At 37.8% G+C, this 13,309-nt stretch overlaps 1 long non-coding RNA gene across 1 annotated transcript; it reads right to left on the bottom strand.

Annotated features, from left to right (window-relative positions):
• Nucleotides 1-361: 361 nt before the first annotated feature.
• LOC131973371 (uncharacterized) lies at nt 362-6,739 on the bottom strand. Its single transcript, XR_009394563.1, has 3 exons — nt 6,272-6,739; nt 610-724; nt 362-497 (listed from the first exon to the last, which is right to left on the bottom strand). It is a non-coding gene; the product is annotated as an uncharacterized LOC131973371 (long non-coding RNA).
• Nucleotides 6,740-13,309: the final 6,570 nt, after the last annotated feature.

The raw sequence follows: 13,309 nt of genomic DNA, 5'->3' as shown, positions 1-13,309 counted from the left end.
AACATCCCCAGCTGATTATTTTTATTAAAACACTCTTTTCTGGGATTCTATGTTCAAATATGTAAATGAGGCATTATGTCATTCTAACTTTTGGTGAATTTAGGAGAAATCCACAGCCACAAATAGACAAAATGTTGTAAAATACACATCTAAATGTGTAATTTGGATATTTTCTTTCACCAGTCTGAAATAAGACATGTTGTGGAAGCAGGGTTTTAAAACTGACCAGTTCATGAAAAGGTTTTTGTTTTAATGTCAACATGTAATATGATTTGTTTTACATGTTGTATATTTACCAAAATGTTGTAAATCACACTCTTAAAACTTACATTTGTAACAGAAATGCCTTTGAGTCAAATCAAAATCAAATAATTATCTTTTATTTCAGATATCATATATTGTCAAATATTGCTCATTCCCTTGGCTGGTGGCTGGTGGTGGTGGTGGGCTCAGTTTGACTACCAATGAGGACCAAAACAAAGAGGAGGAGTCCAGCCCTGTGCAAGACAAAAAACCCCACGAAGAATGTTCACATTCACATCTATAAAGTGAATTTTTCACCACTCTAGCTCACTACTGGTACTTTTGTAGTCATAGAGAGAGGATTACATCGTTAGCGGAGTGAAAGAAAGGCGACCAGCGCTCTCCTCTAGTCGTCCATCCTTCTCATCTGCTCCGGGGTAAACGCACCGTCTCTGCTGTCAACAAGTCCTGGATGTTGAGTCTCATAGAATAAAAAGAGAAGACAAACAAGATATTTAGCCAACAGTTACTTCACGTCCGTCAGTTACAGCTACCGACACTGGCAGAAAGAGTGAGAAAATAAAGAGACTTTGAATCAGTGGTAAGTGTGATTTACCACTCACTCACCACTGATAATGGGAACATTAACTCCTGACACTTTCAGGACTTAATGTTCTCATTAAGCATTGACTTACGTTTGTTAGGTGTGACCACCTATACCTAAAAAAATAAAAAAATATAAAATAAAGTTAGTAAGATGAATAAACCCTCAAGTATTAAATAAGTGCAATTAAAATGAGTCAATGCTGTCGTTAGTTGTCAACTTACCTCTGGTGTACGTGTCTGCAGCTGAGATAGTGAGTGTGTTGAGTGGTGAATGAGATGCAACTTGTGAGTGTAAATGCAATCAGCTTCAGTGTCCAATACATGAACCGTTAAGAGACCTGTTAAAAAAGAAGTTTTGAATTGGGTGCAAGACGCTCCCTAATTCACTGCCAACCCTGCAAGATGTGTGGAGAGTTCACCTAGACCAGGGATGGGCAACTGAAATGCTGGAGGGGGCCACAATATTTCATCCTCACTACCACAGGGCCACATATAGGACCGTGCACTTAACCAGATATGATGAAACTGCAATTTTAAATATGCTGACAGTGCAGTAACTTAACATATTTCATGCTCAAATGCATGTATAACAGTATAAATAGGAGTACAAACATTAATTGCAAGAAGTAATTTTGTGTATTTTTACACTGCACTTTTAAGATTTCATGCTCAAATGCATGTAGTTGTACTGAGGGCCACTTCAAGTTCCAGTTGCCCATCTCTGACCTCGGTCTTTGTCAACACTCAAGATTACAAAGGCACAATCCTGCCTCCAGATATGTACAAGTGGCCCTGGTGCAAGACGCTATCGAGGGCTGAGTGAGATTCTTCTGCCCCGCCAGACGCTAAGGCTTTCCAATCCTGCAGTATACATTACCAGCTGTCCTAGTCGGAGTCGCTGTCATCATCCCTTCGGTGAAGGAAAGGAGGGAGCCAGGATGTCCTGTTGGAGGGGCCCAGGCCTGAAGAAGTGGAGGGTCTGGAGTCCCTGTCCTCTTCTGTGCTCCTGGTTGCAGGAGGCGTGGCTGCTGGTTCCTCAGAGGTGAGCTTCTGCCTCTTGCTACTTACCAACTCCTCGTGGCTCTCGTCCCTGCTTCTCTTGGTGGAGGTGCCAAGGCCTGAGGTTGGGGGAGCAGACTCTTCTGAGCGTGGAGGAGGCAAGGAACCAAAAGGAGGCGCGGCACCAAAAGGAAGAGACATAAGAAACTTCCAGGAACCTCTAGGAGGGAGCTGCTGGGAGAGAGGGGAGTGGGCTCGGACGTTGTCCTCTTCCTCCTCTTCATCCTCTTCCTCCTCTTCATCCTCTTCCTCCTCTTCATCCTCTTCCTCCTCTTCCCCCTCAGACAGGGAGCCGTAGCCAGAGTCTTCACTGGTAGAGTCAAACCAGTCCTCCTCGTCGGACTCTATTAGTGAACTGTCCTCTTCACTTTCTTCATCAGAGGAGACGGGAGGAGAGGGCTCATCTTCTTCTCCCTGTAAATGCTGTAAAAGACGCTCCGCATCCTCAGCGACCATTCGTCCTGTGGAAAAAAAGCAGCTGAAAATGTGAGTTCACTTTATAATGATTTCTCTTCACATGAAATAGATTGCATTACATTTGCAACAAACACAGTAAATATAAAATACAGCAGCATAACTACAACTGCTCTATTGGGTGATTCTCATGAACATGGTACAGCTCATAGCAAAAATCCAAGAGCATTGGATACATATTTTCTTTGACCCTTTATAACATATACAATCTAAAGTCACTGTTTAATATGAATTTATAATCAATTTAAATTTTTAGAGACACTGGCCGTCATTTATCAAACGAGCGTAGAAACAAGTGCAGATCTGAGTGTATATTTTGTCTTACGGCAGGGTCCACGTGTGATTTATCAAACGATCGTATCTCTCCAATCACAGCGCTAGAATGATTGGCTGTTGATAAATGTGGCGGCTCAAAACAAGCTTCATTTAAATACCACGCCCTAATATATATAATATATTTATAATACCTGATTCAGAAGGCTCGCCTCGAGAGTTTACAACACCGAAGGACGCAATACGGTCAAAAAGAGGATTTTCCCCCCTAAAGTCAACTTTATTATCAAAGTGCACCGTTACAAATAACAACAGGAGCAAAATAGACATATTACAGAAATATGCAGCGACGGAGGTTGATGAAATAAAAGTACTGATAGTTAAACTCAAACAAGTTCACTGAATATTTTACATTTGGAGCACAGACTTAGAAGTTTTCACAGCTTTTTGGTTGAAGGAGGTAAATAATGTTTTAAAGTAAGTTTTAATTCTAAAAGAAGAGGCATTTCTCAGTCAGAAAGTGAAACGCTGACGTCCAACAGCTGCAACACAACAAACTAGTTTTGTTTGGCAGCATAAAAAGTGAAAAGGAAGTAAATTAGTGGTGCTGTCAGCAGAGTAGCGGACCATTAAACTCCCGGTGAGGTTGGAGTATTTAATTTTTACATTGTGATATATAAAGCCTAATAATCTATGTAATATCCGAATATTGCTATTATTATGATGAAGATATTATTCACCTCTTTACATTTCGTAATAATTCTGTCCTAGTCAGAGGAGTGTGTCGCTGATTGGAAATGTTTCTATTCGGGCAGCACCGCTGGTGAAGGAGACGCTGACGCTCCGGTGTCGGAGCTGGATAATAATAATAATAATAATAATAACAGTAAACAGCAGAAGACAACAATGTTTAATATCCTCGGCTGGTATTCTGGTTAAAGAATTTCACGATCACAGGGTGTATTTATTTTTGGATGATGTTTTAATGATAAATAATGTAGCCTAAACATGTTTTGCTTTGTCCCCATTAAAATCAAAACACCACAGAGTTTTATCAGCTCCAGGCATCGATACTATAGTCTAAGATCAATTCTCAGACTCAGGCGTGTGGACTTCACGCTGACTCAAACCTGGGTACACGAGCTGAGAGCAGACTGAGATCTGATCGTACCCTCCGCTCACGTCCACATTGATAAATGCCGAGCCTTGAGTAGAAATGATCGTACGCCCACTTTATGCTCACTTTCTGACATACGCTAGTTTGATAAATGAGGGCCACTGTGAGCAAAATTCATTACCATAACACATTTTTCAATAAAAAATATAACAAAAGGTATTTTTTCTTTGGCAAGCACTTAAATATGCTCAAGGGTAGCTGGTATCACCAAAATGTATTTTTATTAAAAAATACACATATTTTAATGCAAACGACTCTATCATTACCGTAACATTTAACCATTTGTTATCGTCAATTTTCATTCAGATTTTGTTCTTTATACACTGTTAAAAACCATTATGTTTGATTAAATTCTGTTAAATGATAAATTTTTAAACAAATGTATATTTATTTTTATAAAGTTTATTAAATATTTATTGTAAATAAGTGTGGGGGAAACCATGACATTTTTATCTGGACGCATTACGGTAATGAATTTGTGAACCAAAAATATGTTTAAAAATATAGAAAATATTTTAGCACAAAACAATGTGAAAAAACAGTGCTTCATTATGGCTGTATTGTTCATTAATATAAAAGTGAAATATATTTAGTTTAATAAAGTATGTCCTTATAATCTTCACAGACATAACTTAGACTGGCTTCATGACAATCACCCATTTACTCTCTTGCACACTTGCAACTTAACTTAATGTGTTAATCTTGGACAAATACAATTTTCACTTGACTTTGCATGTTTATTCAGATATGTTGTAAAAGAGTTTTACTCATATTGTAACTAATACAAATATCATGCTTGGAACTTAAACATGATTGGAAATATAAATCTGTCTAATGACGTTTTCTTCAGATTGACTAACAGAGAAGACATAACAACGAGCATAATAATAAACTACTATTACTGCTAATCAGTGGTGGAAGTGGAGTAAAATGTACAATATTTGCCTCAAAATGTAGCAATGCACTTGAGTTCATTAAGTTAGTCACATTACACCACTGCTTCTATTAATAATAATCATCATAATTAACCCTTTGATGCGCAACATATAAACACCTTCTAATGCACAACATGGGTCAAAAATGACCCACATTCATTTCCCATGTTATTTCATGCTGGCTGTGTTTTTGAATATCTTTTTTTATTATTATAACAGATTATCAGATCATTATATCCATTTTTCCTTTCATACTTTATGAAGAAAAATAGTTTTTGTATTACACACACGGGTCAAAAATGACCTTGTGCATTAGAAGCGCAGTTACACAAAAAGTGATTTAACTCTAAAATAGTTGTTAGAACCACCAGATTACATTGGAAAATCACATATTTTAACATTTGAGACTTATTAAATAATGATTTCCATTGGAAAAACACCATTTTAACAAAATAGGATAGTTAATATTTGTGTCTTCTTTGTCAGGTTTTAAATTGGTGACCCTTTGATGCACAGCATATAAACACATTCGAATGCAAACATGGGTCAAAAATAAGGATGTATGATGATCAAAAACAAGTTATTTGAGGAAAACCTGCAATATTAAATGATGAAATTAATTTATTGCAAAGATATCGAATATAAAAACTTAGTCGGGTCACTTTAGACCCATGTTGTGCATCAAAGGGTTAATTATTAGGTGCGCTTGAAAACCACTTCATAAGTGGAGGAGGCGCACGGCACGCGCTTTTACGCACGGCTCCTTCCACTTTTTTATTAATTTGGGTTCAGATTTCAGGCCTCGGAGCCTTAAGTAGAGAAAAATATCAGCAAGGAAGCAGTGGAGCAACCGGGAAAATGATCAAATCGGGAGAGAGAGATAGCCTAAGGCAACTATCCGACATGGAGCTCGGGAAAAAATGGTACGAAACCCATGAATCTATTGGTGTATTTTGAGTAATATCTAACAAGTTAATTTAACACAGGCCTAATACAGTTTAAAAGTAAAAGGAGCAGCTGTTTCCACATTAATGGGTTCAAGCTTCAACACTGTAAACAAATGAAGTCAGGTGTTGATCCACACAGGAGGACACGACGTGTTTCAGTTCAGCTGCACCTTGACGTTCTGACGTCATCCTCATAATAATTCCATGGTCTCCATGGGAAACAGATATTCATATATAAACATATATGGAAATCCCATAAACTTGGTCTGGTCGCCATTTTATCAATATCAAATTAGGTAGTTTTGTTGCCCTCAAAGCAAAACAACAGTGTTTTCAAAACATATTGCTTATTAAATATGCATTCTATACCCCTGTCGGGAAATTTGAGACATTTTTTTGCTTAAAATCATTAATATTCACATAGAAATCGTCGAGTGAAAGTCTGGCACCCTTAAATTTGTGATTTTCCAAAAATCCTGACCTGTATTTAGCTATTATTAAGGGATATATCAACCACTAACACATCAATAAAATAATAAAAAATATTTATATCTTACCATCAGGGTGGAAACGCAGGTCGAAGACCATGGTTGAGCTCCTGGATGTTGCACAGCAGTTCAGTGATGAACGAGATTTGTTTTACAACAAATTAGATTCTCTCGAGCGCTTTAAAACGACAAAAGTTTGCCAAAGTTTGTTTTGCAAAAGGTCAATGTGTGTCAAAGTCCGGATGCAAAGGGGAGATCAGAGTGAGCTGCGGCCCTTTATACCCGACCTGGATCGGCCAACGTTCTGTCTCCATGGCACTAATCAGCGCAAACGCGTGTGATTGGACAAGGACGAAAGAGAGAAAATAATTTTAATTTTTCATTAATTATTTTTTAATTTTTAATTTTATTTGCACTTGAATATTTTTTATCAGGGATTTGTTAGACGATTGGTTGTAATTTGACATTCTGGGCTATTACTTACATTGTTACCTTTATACAACCTGAATATGCTCATCAATATCAATCAGGTGATATAAAATAAAAATAAAAAAACAAAATAGAAATAAGAATAGAAAGCACAGTTGTGATTCACTGAAGTACAATTGGGGAGATGGTGGGGAAAATGTTTACGTTTCACCACATTATCCACTGAGGTTGTTATTACAGTTTTGTTTTTTTAATTAATTGGTTAATAAATTATTTTTATTTTATGTATTGTATGAGTTATAATTTGTATCGTGCATTTTTGATGGATATTGTATAAATTAAAAGTAGATGGTAACTTAAAAAAATAGTTTTTCCACATTAACCACTGACATTATGTTTTTTTAATCAATTATTTTTTTATTTTTTTTTTACATTTTGTCTTTATTTAGAATCACATTTCAATATCACATTACAACAGTCATCACCGTTTTGATAATAGACACTGTGATCCATATTTTCAGATTTTTAGAAACAAACAAAAGAACGAACAGAACTTGGGGGTGTTTCCATCTACAGTAAGTAGTAAAAAACAGATTAAAACATTTTTTAAAAAGAAAGTTACACAATATTAAACAAAAGAAGGGTGTTTCGGGGCGATGTACAATCTCCACTTCTCCCAGATTTCCTCAAATTTGGCCTTTTGAAGCCTCACAGAGAAAGTGATTCTTTCCATTACAAAAATTTCATAGATGATGTCATACCACTCGTCTATAGATGGGCTGTCTGGCTTAAGCCATTTCCTTGTTATGGCTTTTTTAGCAGCTACACTCAGTATGCCAAAAAGGTATTTTGTGTTTTTATTTGAGGATGTAGAGTGCAGAAGCCCAAAAAGAAATTCCTCCCAATTAAAAGCAATGTTTGTCCCAAATATTGTCACCACTTCTATGTAGATCTTACGCCAGAAAGCATTTACATTTGGACAGGCCCAGAACAAGTGATAATGATTTGCCTCCTGGGAGCCACACTTTCTCCAACAGCTGGAAGAACCTGAGTGATGTGACTGCTGAACTGGTGTAATAAAGAACCTACTGAGACATTTCCAGCCAAACACTCTCCAGGAGGTCGAGTTTGTTATTTTCCATTGAGCTTCACAATATTTCATCCAAATTCCCTCCGTAATATGACTATTAGTATCCCTTTCCCATTTTTGTTTAATGTAGGTGCTACTTGCCGTTTTAATTCCCTGAAGTCCCTTGTACAGTCTTGAGGTGATTTTAAGCCCTGAGTCTGCCTTGTAAGCACTAATAAGAATCTTCAACAAATTGTTTTCAAACACTTTTTGACTCTCTGGGATTAAACTATTGATATGATGGCGTGCCTGAAGAAATCTATAAAAATCACTGTTGTTTAAGCGATGTTGTCTTTTCAATGCCTCAAAACTGCTCACCGACCCCTGGTTAAAAAAGGTGCAATATGAAGTGAGGCCCCGATTAGCCCATCCTTTATAGCTGACGTCTAATTTGTTTGGAATAAAGTCAACGTCATGTGAGCACCATCTCAGAATCTTTATCTCTTCATGCAGACTATTTTTATGAATAGTGTTAAGCCATATTTTCAAACACCAATTGATCCATTTATTGCTTGTTTCCATTAAGTTTCTAATTAATCTTTTATCCCCTATCCTTGCCTGAATCGGAATTTCCCCGGACATGCTCTCTTCAATTTCTTTCCATCTCGCCTGGTAATCAGAGTTGCACCAACAATACAAAATCTTCAAATGGGCTGAGATGTAGTAGTCCTTGAAACATGGGAGTGCAAGTCCTCCTTTATCCTTCGCTAATTGCAGAGTTTTAAATTTTATCCTAGGTTTTCTTCCTTGCCAAATGTACCTCGATATTAATTTGTCCCATTCGTTAAATTTTTTATCGCCTATTTCAACTGGAAGAGTCTGGAATAGATAAAGAATTCTGGGTAAGATGTTCATTTTTACTGACTCAATTCGAGACTCAAAACTTAAGAATGGAATCAGATTCCACCTCTTTATATCCTCCTGTATTTTCTGACTTAAGTGGTAAAAGTTTAGGTCATACAACTTTGTTGAGTCTTTAGATATGTTTACTCCTAGATATCTCATGTGGTCGCAATCCCAATTTTGTTGAAGGTTAGATCTTATAGTCTGGCTAGGTCTATAGTTGAAACTAAGTATTTGGGTCTTTGTAATGTTTAATTTGTATCCTGAGATAGAGCCAAAAACGTCTAAAAATGACAATAATTTCACAATTGAGTTCTCTGGGTGCGACAAGTAGATTAAGACATCATCCGCGAATAAAGAAATTTTATGTTCTTGTCCTAACATCTTGATACCTGTAATGTTATTGTCTTGGATAATCCCTTGACTTAAGGCTTCAATAAATATTGTAAACAGCAATGGGCTGATTGGACAGCCTTGTCTAGTCCCTCTTCCCAGTCCAAATGCCTTTGAAATGTCTCCATTTATTTTTATTCTTGCCTTCGGGTCATTGTAAAGTGCTCGAATGGTATTGACAAATGTTTGATGAAATCCAAATTTTTGTAAAACTCTATATAAGAACTCCCAGTTGACCCGATCGAAGGCCTTCTCTGCATCAAGACTCAGTAATACTGCCTGGAGGTTATTTTGCACTATATGTTCAGTCACGTGAAGCGTTCGGCGAATGTTGTCCTGTGTTTGCCTCTGTTTGATAAAGCCTGTCTGATCTAGGCTTATTATCTGGGGTAGGATGATCTCGAGTCTTTTAGCCAAAATATGAGTAAAGATTTTATAGTCTTGGTTCAGTACACTTATCGGCCGATAACTTCCACATTCAAGCTTATCTTTGCCCTCTTTCGGTATCAAAGAGATCACCGCTTCCCTCCAAGACGGTGGAGTTATGCCGGTTTCGAGCACATGGTTATACGTGGCTTTTAAAATGGGGATGAGGAGGTCTTTCATTTCCTTATACCATTCAGATGGATACCCATCTGGCCCTGCTGCCTTGTTGGGTTTCAAATGCAAAATCGCTTTTTTAATTTCTTCATCTGTAGTTTCTTTAATTAGAATCCTATTTTGGTCATCCTTCACTTCCGGTAGTTTTATTAAATCAAGAAATGCATCCATCTTTGTTTCATCAATTTCAGGCTGAGTATATAAATTTGTATAAAAGGTTTCAAATGATTGATGTATATCTTTTAATTGACATTGTATGGCATTTGTTGTAGGATCCCTTATTTTATGAATTGTATTTTCTGCTTGTTGTTTTTTTAATTTGTAAGCCAGAAGTTTAGCCGATTTTCCTCCTGCTTCATAATATCTTTGTTTTAGAAAGATCAGCTTCCTTTTAATGTCATTTGAATATATTTCATTAAGTTCGTTCTTTTTCCTGTTCATTTCCATTTTTGTTCCTTGGTCGAGTGTCCTTTTATGAATGTTTTCTAACCGTTTTAGATCTGATTGTAACCTATCAATATTTTCTCTTTTCTGCTTTTTTAAATAGGAGCAATAGCCAATAAGTTTCCCCCTAAGAACAGCTTTGCACGCATCCCAAAGGATTGGTGGAGATACTTCCCCATTGTCATTTTCATCAAGATAATCCTTTATATCCTTCCTTATTTGCTGCCTACTTTGGTTCAAAACCCCTGTGTTTAACCTCCAGACAGTATTCTTTTTTTTGGAGCCTAGTATTAGATTTATTGATATTGGTGTATGATCTGACAGATCCATGGTCCCATTATGACAATTTAACACCCTATACAAATCTCTTTGAAACATAAAGAATTAATCAAGCCTTGAATAGACAGAATGTGGGTGAGAGAAAAATGTGTAGTCTCTCTTATTTGGGTGCAGTTCCCTCCATACATCAAATAGACCTATGTCATCCAACATTAATTTTATGTTTTTAGTAGTTTTCCTCTCTCCTGAGAGGCAAGGTTTCGATGAATCCAAGGTAGCATTAAGTCTGATATTGAAATCGCCTCCACAAATTAGGATGCCTTGAGCCTCGGTGATTAACAATTCGAAAATGTGTTTATAAAATTTCCAATCAGATCCAGGAGGGGCATAGACATTCAAAAATGTAACTAAAACCCCCTGTATATATCCCCGGACCAGAATATATCTTCCGTCAGTATCTTTTTTTTCATACATGCACTCAAAATTTAGATTTCTAGAAATTAATGTTGCTACCCCTCTCTTAGAGCCCTGCCTACATGAAGATGAGTACTGATTAAATGTCCACCTCTTAAGTTTTTCATGTTCTAATTCAGTTAAATGCGTCTCTTGAAGGAGAGCAATCTCCACTCCCTCCCTTTTCAGTTTTGCCAAAACTTTGCTCCTCTTGATGGGATTTCCAAGACCATTCACATTATATGTAGTTACTTTAATTGACTTGATGCCTTGCATCCAATATATTAAAGTGTGTTATAAGCCCCTTAACGCCTTTATATAATGCATATTCTACACCCCTGGTGCTACTAAGAACCTTAGCACAAACACAAGAAAACAAACAGAATATAATGTAGGGCTCACAGCTATTCCACAAGTTTCATTTGGATTAAAGACTGAATGCAGTGAGAATTGTCAACAAATTCTCTCCATGCTTCAAGATGGAGGTCGTTCTTTGTCCCCCTCCAAACAAAGACAAACGACCCCCACCCCCACAGGTATCTGGAGATACCTAAAGGCGTCTCATTGGCTGATACCAACAGGAAATACAACTTCCAGGTTGAGACACAAAAGTGTCCTGCAGCCACCCCTTCTCGCTCTTCTCTTCTCAACTCCCTGAGGAACAGCATGCCTGCTGTCCTGGTCTGATCTTCCAGGAGGAAGATCAGACTTCCCTCTGTCTCCAGCTCTAAGGGAAGGCCGGTGAGGCCCAAACCAAGTGGGCCCACCACCACGCTTCTAAGTTTCCTGCCTGTGATCTATACTGGACATAATCACAGAGACCCTCACCAAGCTTCTGGAGCCAACAACAGCAACCAACGCTACAACCACCAAAACCCAACCAGGAACCAGATTCTTCTCTAAAAGGATTTCTGCTTCTCTTTCAACTCTGGACTCTGTGCTATAGTACTGGGCAGTTAGTAAGCAAGAACAAGTGTGTTAAGCTTTAATCAATGGTGTGATCTGTTGTGTGTTTAAGTATATTTGTTGGGATATTTTGTGTAGCTAGATCACTTGAAGTTATATGATTAATGTTGCTCTACATATCTCAAGTTGTACATGTAATTTAAATATGACTCATTTGATTTGCTCACACACTAATCCACATGAAATATACCTTTAATTTGGCTTCCCACAACACATAGACCTTCAAGACCGCATGGTCTATTGTTCTCCAAGAACAAAAGGGCTTCCGCCATTTTGATTTATTTAAATGACTGCCTTTCGGCAGCCATTTTGTTACACATTCTTTCTCACCTACATTTCCACTGTAAATAGTCTTTTAGATTAGTTATTGTGTGTTCTGTTTGCTTTGCTTTATTTAGAATAAATATGTTTTTGGATTAATATGCTTCTCCCTTTAATGTTGCACATGAATGAGTGATTTGCTAACCTCTGCTATGGAAAAGAACTCAAAATTCCTTCAACCGTTACTAAATATTAATAAGGTAATTCGATTATAATTATATTCATAATTAATAATCAATGTTCCAAATTGATAATTTGTTAACTTTATGAGACTGATTAACTATGATTTGCTATCTTTTCCTATTCCTAAGTGAATAGGTGGTGCCCCTTGAGTAACTTTAATTCATTTAAAGTATTAAATATTAATTTAGTCAATTTCCGATAGCAAAATTGACCTAAATTAGCTTTACCTCTAAATATTTTGGTACCCCTGCTGGAGGCAATGTGTATCTGAACCAGATACCCCTACAATAATAACAAAAGAAACAAAATCAACCTTGACTTCCAATAGTAAGGCCTCTTCTATGGCCTTTTGCCTCTGATGGAAAGTGAGTACAGAGGGAAAGTCTCCTCCTCTTTGTGATGAAAGAGGGCCCTCTTCAGCTTTAAGGCTGGTGCATAGCTCCATGATGTCCAAAGGTGTCCCGACAACCAATTTGTTCTTTAAATGCCCTTAATTTTAACCTCTTGTTAACCTCGGCAAGAGACTTATTAACAATAACTTTTCAAAAACATTGTCTATGACTACAGGCATCCATGTCACAATAAAAACAGCTGGTTACTTATCGAGAGTCTCGACGCCGGAAAGCGTGGAGCTTGTGTTCTCCCGGTTTCCACGTTTTCCACTGACTCGCCAAGTCAGCTGGTTGATCTGGTCAAGGATGGAAGTCGGGGTTTTTAGGACAGTCACCGGTATCCCCCTTCCTGCCATGTCCGCCGTCGCCACCTCTGCCGAGCTGTACGTCACGGTGCCCTCCTGGTAAAAGACCCTCAGTCTGGCCGGGAACGGGGTCTGAAATCTTATATTTCTCTCCTTAAGGGCGGCTTTCGCTTCTGTATACCCCCGCCGCTTTCTCAGCACCTCCGGTGCATAGTCATGATCCAGGTATACCCTTTTCCCCTGAAAATCAAATCCTTTCTTCTGCCATGCACGTTTCAGCACCTCCTCCTTCATTCTGTAGCTTGAGAATTTAACCACGACTGATCTTGGCGGAGCTTTGGTCGGTGGTTTTTTAGTGAGCGCCCGGTGT

This window comes from Centropristis striata, chromosome 1, assembly GCF_030273125.1.
Source record: "Centropristis striata isolate RG_2023a ecotype Rhode Island chromosome 1, C.striata_1.0, whole genome shotgun sequence".
NCBI classification, from domain to species: Eukaryota; Metazoa; Chordata; class Actinopteri; order Perciformes; family Serranidae; genus Centropristis; species Centropristis striata.
The sequence above is the reverse complement of the archived record's forward strand: the minus strand, read 5'-3'. Positions and strand labels throughout refer to the sequence as shown.